Source organism: Coregonus lavaretus (genome assembly GCF_964263955.1).
Source record: "Coregonus lavaretus genome assembly, contig: HAP1_SCAFFOLD_307, whole genome shotgun sequence".
NCBI classification, from domain to species: Eukaryota; Metazoa; Chordata; class Actinopteri; order Salmoniformes; family Salmonidae; genus Coregonus; species Coregonus lavaretus.
The window spans coordinates 473,588-480,072 of NW_028163951.1; positions in this window are offsets into that span (position 1 = coordinate 473,588).

A 6,485-nucleotide genomic window follows, 5' to 3' on the forward strand; every position below is an offset into this window, starting at 1 on the left:
GATGACGTTCCACTAGAGTAAATATTACAGAAAGACTCAAACTTGGATCTAAGATGTTGTTAGACAGGAGTAAATATTACATAACAAATCAAACTCATGGCTAAAGTGAAGTTATGCTGGAGTAAATATTACAGAAAGAATCAAGCTTAGAGCTAAAATGAAGTTATACTGGAGTAAATATTACAGAAAAATCACGCTAAAATTGAATTATATTGCAGTAAATATTACAGAAAGAATGAAGCTAAGATGGAGCTATACTGGAGTAAATATTACAGTAAGTATCAAGCTTAAAGCTAAGATGGATTTATAATGGAATACATTTTACATGAAGAATCAAACTAAGGTCGAGTTATACTGGAGTGAATATTACAGAAAGAATCAAACTTGGAGCTAAGATGGAGTTAAACTGGAGGATGCCAATTTGGGACGCAGTCAAAGAAATGTAGAAAAAGCATAATGTCTGTAAGTGTTGGGGTTGGTGTCGCTGCAGATGCTAACCATCCTAGTGAAGATACGCTAGTGTTGGGGTTGGTGTCGCTGCAGATGCTAACCATCCTAGTGAAGAGACGCTAGTGTTGGGGTTGGTGTCGCTGCAGATGCTAACCATACTAGTGAAGAGACGCTAGTGTTGGGGTTGGTGTCGCTGCAGATGCTAACCATCCTAGTGAAGAGACGCTAGTGTTGGGGTTGGTGTCGCTGCAGATGCTAACCATCCTAGTGAAGAGACGCTAGTGTTGGGGTTGGTGTCGCTGCAGATGCTAACCATCCTAGTGAAGAGACGCTAGTGTTGGGGTTGGTGTCGCTGCAGATGCTAACCATCCTAGTGAAGAGACGCTAGTGTTGGGGTTGGTGTCGCTGCAGATGCTAACCATCCTAGTGAAGAGACGCTAGTGTTGGGGTTGGTGTCGCTGCAGATGCTAACCATCCTAGTGAAGAGACGCTAGTGTTGGGGTTGGTGTCGCTGCAGATGCTAACCATCCTAGTGAAGAGACGCTAGTGTTGGGGTTGGTGTCGCTGCAGATGCTAACCATCCTAGTGAAGAGACACTAGTGTTGGGGTTGGTGTCGCTGCAGATGCTAACCATCCTAGTGGAGAGACGCTAGTGTTGGGGTTGGTGTCGCTGCAGATGCTAACCATCCTAGTGAAGAGACACTAGTGTTGGGGTTGGTGTCGCTGCAGATGCTAACCATCCTAGTGAAGAGATGCTAATGGACACACCAACCTGGTAACCACCTAGCCGACCAAAGACAGAACAGCACTCAGGCTACTGTGGTTGAACCCTCATCACTCCTGAGGACCCTTGATGAGGTGTAGTGTTGCTATGCAGAGCAGTTCATCACTCCTGAGGACCCTTGATGAGGTGTAGTGTTGCTATGCAGAGCAGTTCATCACTCCTGATGACCCTTGATGAGGTGTAGTGTTGCTATGCAGAGCAGTTCATCACTCCTGATGACCCTTGATGAGGTGTAGTGTTGCTATGCAGAGCAGGTCATCACTCCTGATGACCCTTGATGAGGTGTAGTGTTGCTATGCAGAGCAGTTCATCACTCCTGATGACCCTTGATGAGGTGTAGTGTTGCTATGCAGAGCAGTTCATCACTCCTGAGGACCCTTGATGAGGTGTGTAGTGTTGCTATGCAGAGCAGACAAAGGCTATGTCCCAAATGGTACCCTATTCCCTAGATAATGTAGTGTACTACACTACTTTTGAAGTGCACTACATCGGGAATAGGGTGCCATTTAGGACACACAGAGGATGGTGGCTCAACCATTCTGCCAAGGGGTCCATGATCATGATCTTAACTAATGAGAAACATTCACATATAGCTTAGTGGTTCTGTTAAAGAACAGCTGGACTGTTCCCTTTCACTTCATGTAACTAACTATTTTAAGGTATTTACAGTCAAGTGGTTCAACGTCAAGAATGGCTATGGTTTCATCAACAGGAATGAGACAAGAGTAGACGTCTTCAGAGAGGAGGGAAAAGCTTAGTCTTAGTACATGTTAAATGAAACAGTTCCGTTAGGATCGAGGCTACGTTCACGCACCTGCGATGCTCAGAGTGCATGGATGGATGTTCTAAACTAATGGTTGACCCCTGAGCTGTTCATGGTTGACCCCTGAGCTGTTCATGGTTGACCCCTGAGCTGTTCATGGTTGACCTCTGAGCTGTTCATGGTTGACCCCTGAGCTGTTCATTTATCTGCTGTTGTGGTGCTGCTCAACTATCAGTCTGGATTGTCCCTCACCACCTTCCGGAGACACTTGAAACCCCACCTCTTTAAGGCATACCTGGGATAGGATAAAGTCATCCTTCTACCCCCCCCCCTTACCCCACCCCCCCAAAAAAAGATATATATTGTAAAGTGGTTATCCCACTGGCTATCATAAGGTGAATGCACCAATTTGCAAGTCGCTCTGGATAAGAGTGTCTGCTAAATGACGAAAATGTAAATGACTGATAACACGCCACAAGCTGCTGTTTGTCCGTTTGTTTTGACCCCCCTTTTTCCACTTCCTGTGATTCTGTATGATGTTTAGAAGACTAGTGGCAGGCCTGATGTTTAGAAGACTAGTGGCAGGCCTGATGTTTAGAAGACTAGTGGCAGGCCTGATGTTTAGAAGACTAGTGGCAGGCCTGATGTTTAGAAGACTAGTGGCAGGCCTGGTGTTTAGAAGACTAGTGGCAGGCCTGATGTTTAGAAGACTAGTGGCAGGCCTGATGTTTAGAAGACTAGTGGCAGGCCTGATGTTTAGAAGACTAGTGGCAGGCCTGATGTGTAGAAGACTAGTGGCAGGCCTGATGTTTAGAAGACTAGTGGCAGGCCTGATGTTTAGAAGACTAGTGGCAGGCCTGATGTTTAGAAGACTAGTGGCAGGCCTGATGTTTAGAAGACTAGTGGCAGGCCTGATGTTTAGAAGACTAGTGGCAGGCCTGATGTTTAGAAGACTAGTGGCAGGCCTGGTGTTTAGAAGACTAGTGGCAGGCCTGATGTGTAGAAGACTAGTGGCAGGCCTGATGTTTAGAAGACTAGTGGCAGGCCTGGTGTTTAGAAGACTAGTGGCAGGCCTGATGTTTAGAAGACTAGTGGCAGGCCTGGTGTTTAGAAGACTAGTGGCAGGCCTGATGTTTAGAAGACTAGTGGCAGGCCTGATGTTTAGAAGACTAGTGGCAGGCCTAATGTTTAGAAGACTAGTGGCAGGCCTGATGTTTAGAAGACTAGTGGCAGGCCTGATGTTTAGAAGACTAGTGGCAGGCCTGGTGTTTAGAAGACTAGTGGCATGCCTGGTGTTTAGAAGACTAGTGGCAGGCCTGATGTTTAGAAGACTAGTGGCAGGCCTGGTGTTTAGAAGACTAGTGGCAGGCCTGATGTTTAGAAGACTAGTGGCAGGCCTGATGTTTAGAAGACTAGTGGCAGGCCTGATGTTTAGAAGACTAATGGCAGGCCTGATGTTTAGAAGACTAGTGGCAGGCCTGATGTTTAGAAGACTAGTGGCAGGCCTGATGTTTAGAAGACTAGTGGCAGGCCTGATGTTTAGAAGACTAGTGGCAGGCCTGGTGTTTAGAAGACTAGTGGCAGGCCTGATGTTTAGAAGACTAGTGGCAGGCCTGATGTTTAGAAGACTAGTGGCAGGCCTGATGTTTAGAAGACTAGTGGCAGGCCTGATGTTTAGAAGACTAGTGGCAGGCCTGGTGTTTAGAAGACTAGTGGCAGGCCTGATGTTTAGAAGACTAGTGGCAGGCCTGATGTTTAGAAGACTAGTGGCAGGCCTGGTGTTTAGAAGACTAGTGGCAGGCCTGATGTTTAGAAGACTAGTGGCAGGCCTGATGTGTAGAAGACTAGTGGCAGGCCTGATGTTTAGAAGACTAGTGGCAGGCCTGATGTTTAGAAGACTAGTGGCAGGCCTGGTGTTTAGAAGACTAGTGGCAGGCCTGGTGTTTAGAAGACTAGTGGCAGGCCTGGTGTTTAGAAGACTAGTGGCAGGCCTGATGTTTAGAAGACTAGTGGCAGGCCTGATGTGTAGAAGACTAGTGGCAGGCCTGATGTTTAGAAGACTAGTGGCAGGCCTGATGTTTAGAAGACTAGTGGCAGGCCTGATGTTTAGAAGACTAGTGGCAGGCCTGATGTTTAGAAGACTAGTGGCAGGCCTGATGTTTAGAAGACTAGTGGCAGGCCTGATGTTTAGAAGACTAGTGGCAGGCCTGGTGTTTAGAAGACTAGTGGCAGGCCTGATGTTTAGAAGACTAGTGGCAGGCCTGATGTTTAGAAGACTAGTGGCAGGCCTGATGTTTAGAAGACTAGTGGCAGGCCTGATGTTTAGAAGACTAGTGGCAGGCCTGGTGTTTAGAAGACTAGTGGCAGGCCTGATGTTTAGAAGACTAATGGCAGGCCTGATGTTTAGAAGACTAGTGGCAGGCCTGGTGTTTAGAAGACTAGTGGCAGGCCTGATGTTTAGAAGACTAGTGGCAGGCCTGATGTTTAGAAGACTAGTGGCAGGCCTGATGTTTAGAAGACTAGTGGCAGGCCTGATGTTTAGAAGACTAGTGGCAGGCCTGATGTTTAGAAGACTAGTGGCAGGCCTGGTGTTTAGAAGACTAGTGGCAGGCCTGATGTTTAGAAGACTAGTGGCAGGCCTGATGTTTAGAAGACTAGTGGCAGGCCTGGTGTTTAGAAGACTAGTGGCAGGCCTGATGTGTAGAAGACTAGTGGCAGGCCTGATGTTTAGAAGACTAGTGGCAGGCCTGATGTTTAGAAGACTAGTGGCAGGCCTGGTGTTTAGAAGACTAGTGGCAGGCCTGATGTTTAGAAGACTAGTGGCAGGCCTGATGTTTAGAAGACTAGTGGCAGGCCTGATGTTTAGAAGACTAGTGGCAGGCCTGATGTTTAGAAGACTAGTGGCAGGCCTGGTGTTTAGAAGACTAGTGGCAGGCCTGATGTTTAGAAGACTAGTGGCAGGCCTGATGTTTAGAAGACTAGTGGCAGGCCTGGTGTTTAGAAGACTAGTGGCAGGCCTGATGTTTAGAAGACTAGTGGCAGGCCTGATGTTTAGAAGACTAGTGGCAGGCCTGATGTTTAGAAGACTAGTGGCAGGCCTGATGTTTAGAAGACTAGTGGCAGGCCTGGTGTTTAGAAGACTAGTGGCAGGCCTGGTGTTTAGAAGACTAGTGGCAGGCCTGATGTTTAGAAGACTAGTGGCAGGCCTGATGTGTAGAAGACTAGTGGCAGGCCTGATGTTTAGAAGACTAGTGACAGGCCTGGTGTTTAGAAGACTAGTGGCAGGCCTGATGTGTAGAAGACTAGTGGCAGGCCTGATGTTTAGAAGACTAGTGACAGGCCTGATGTTTAGAAGACTAATGGCAGGCCTGATGTTTAGAAGACTAGTGGCAGGCCTGATGTTTAGAAGACTAGTGGCAGGCCTGATGTTTAGAAGACTAGTGGCAGGCCTGATGTTTAGAAGACTAGTGGCAGGCCTGATGTTTAGAAGACTAGTGGCAGGCCTGATGTTTAGAAGACTAGTGGCAGGCCTGATGTTTAGAAGACTAGTGGCAGGCCTGATGTTTAGAAGACTAGTGGCAGGCCTGATGTTTAGAAGACTAGTGGCAGGCCTGATGTTTAGAAGACTAGTGGCAGGCCTGATGTTTAGAAGACTAGTGGCAGGCCTGATGTTTAGAAGACTAGTGGCAGGCCTGATGTTTAGAAGACTAGTGGCAGGCCTGATGTTTAGAAGACTAGTGGCAGGCCTGATGTTTAGAAGACTAGTGGCAGGCCTGATGTTTAGAAGACTAGTGGCAGGCCTGATGTTTAGAAGACTAGTGGCAGGCCTGATGTTTAGAAGACTAGTGGCAGGCCTGATGTTTAGAAGACTAGTGGCAGGCCTGATGTTTAGAAGACTAGTGGCAGGCCTGATGTTTAGAAGACTAGTGGCAGGCCTGATGTTTAGAAGACTAGTGGCAGGCCTGATGTTTAGAAGACTAATGGCAGGCCTGATGTTTAGAAGACTAGTGGCAGGCCTGGTGTTTAGAAGACTAGTGGCAGGCCTGATGTTTAGAAGACTAGTGGCAGGCCTGATGTTTAGAAGACTAGTGGCAGGCCTGATGTTTAGAAGACTAGTGGCAGGCCTGATGTTTAGAAGACTAGTGGCAGGCCTGATGTTTAGAAGACTAGTGGCAGGCCTGATGTTTAGAAGACTAGTGACAGGCCTGGTGTTTAGAAGACTAGTGGCAGGCCTGATGTGTAGAAGACTAGTGGCAGGCCTGATGTTTAGAAGACTAGTGGCAGGCCTGATGTTTAGAAGACTAGTGGCAGGCCTGGTGTTTAGAAGACTAGTGGCAGGCCTGGTGTTTAGAAGACTAGTGGCAGGCCTGATGTTTAGAAGACTAGTGGCAGGCCTGATGTGTAGAAGACTAGTGGCAGGCCTGATGTTTAGAAGACTAGTGGCAGGCCTGATGTTTAGAAGACTAGTGGCAGGCCTGATGTTTAGAA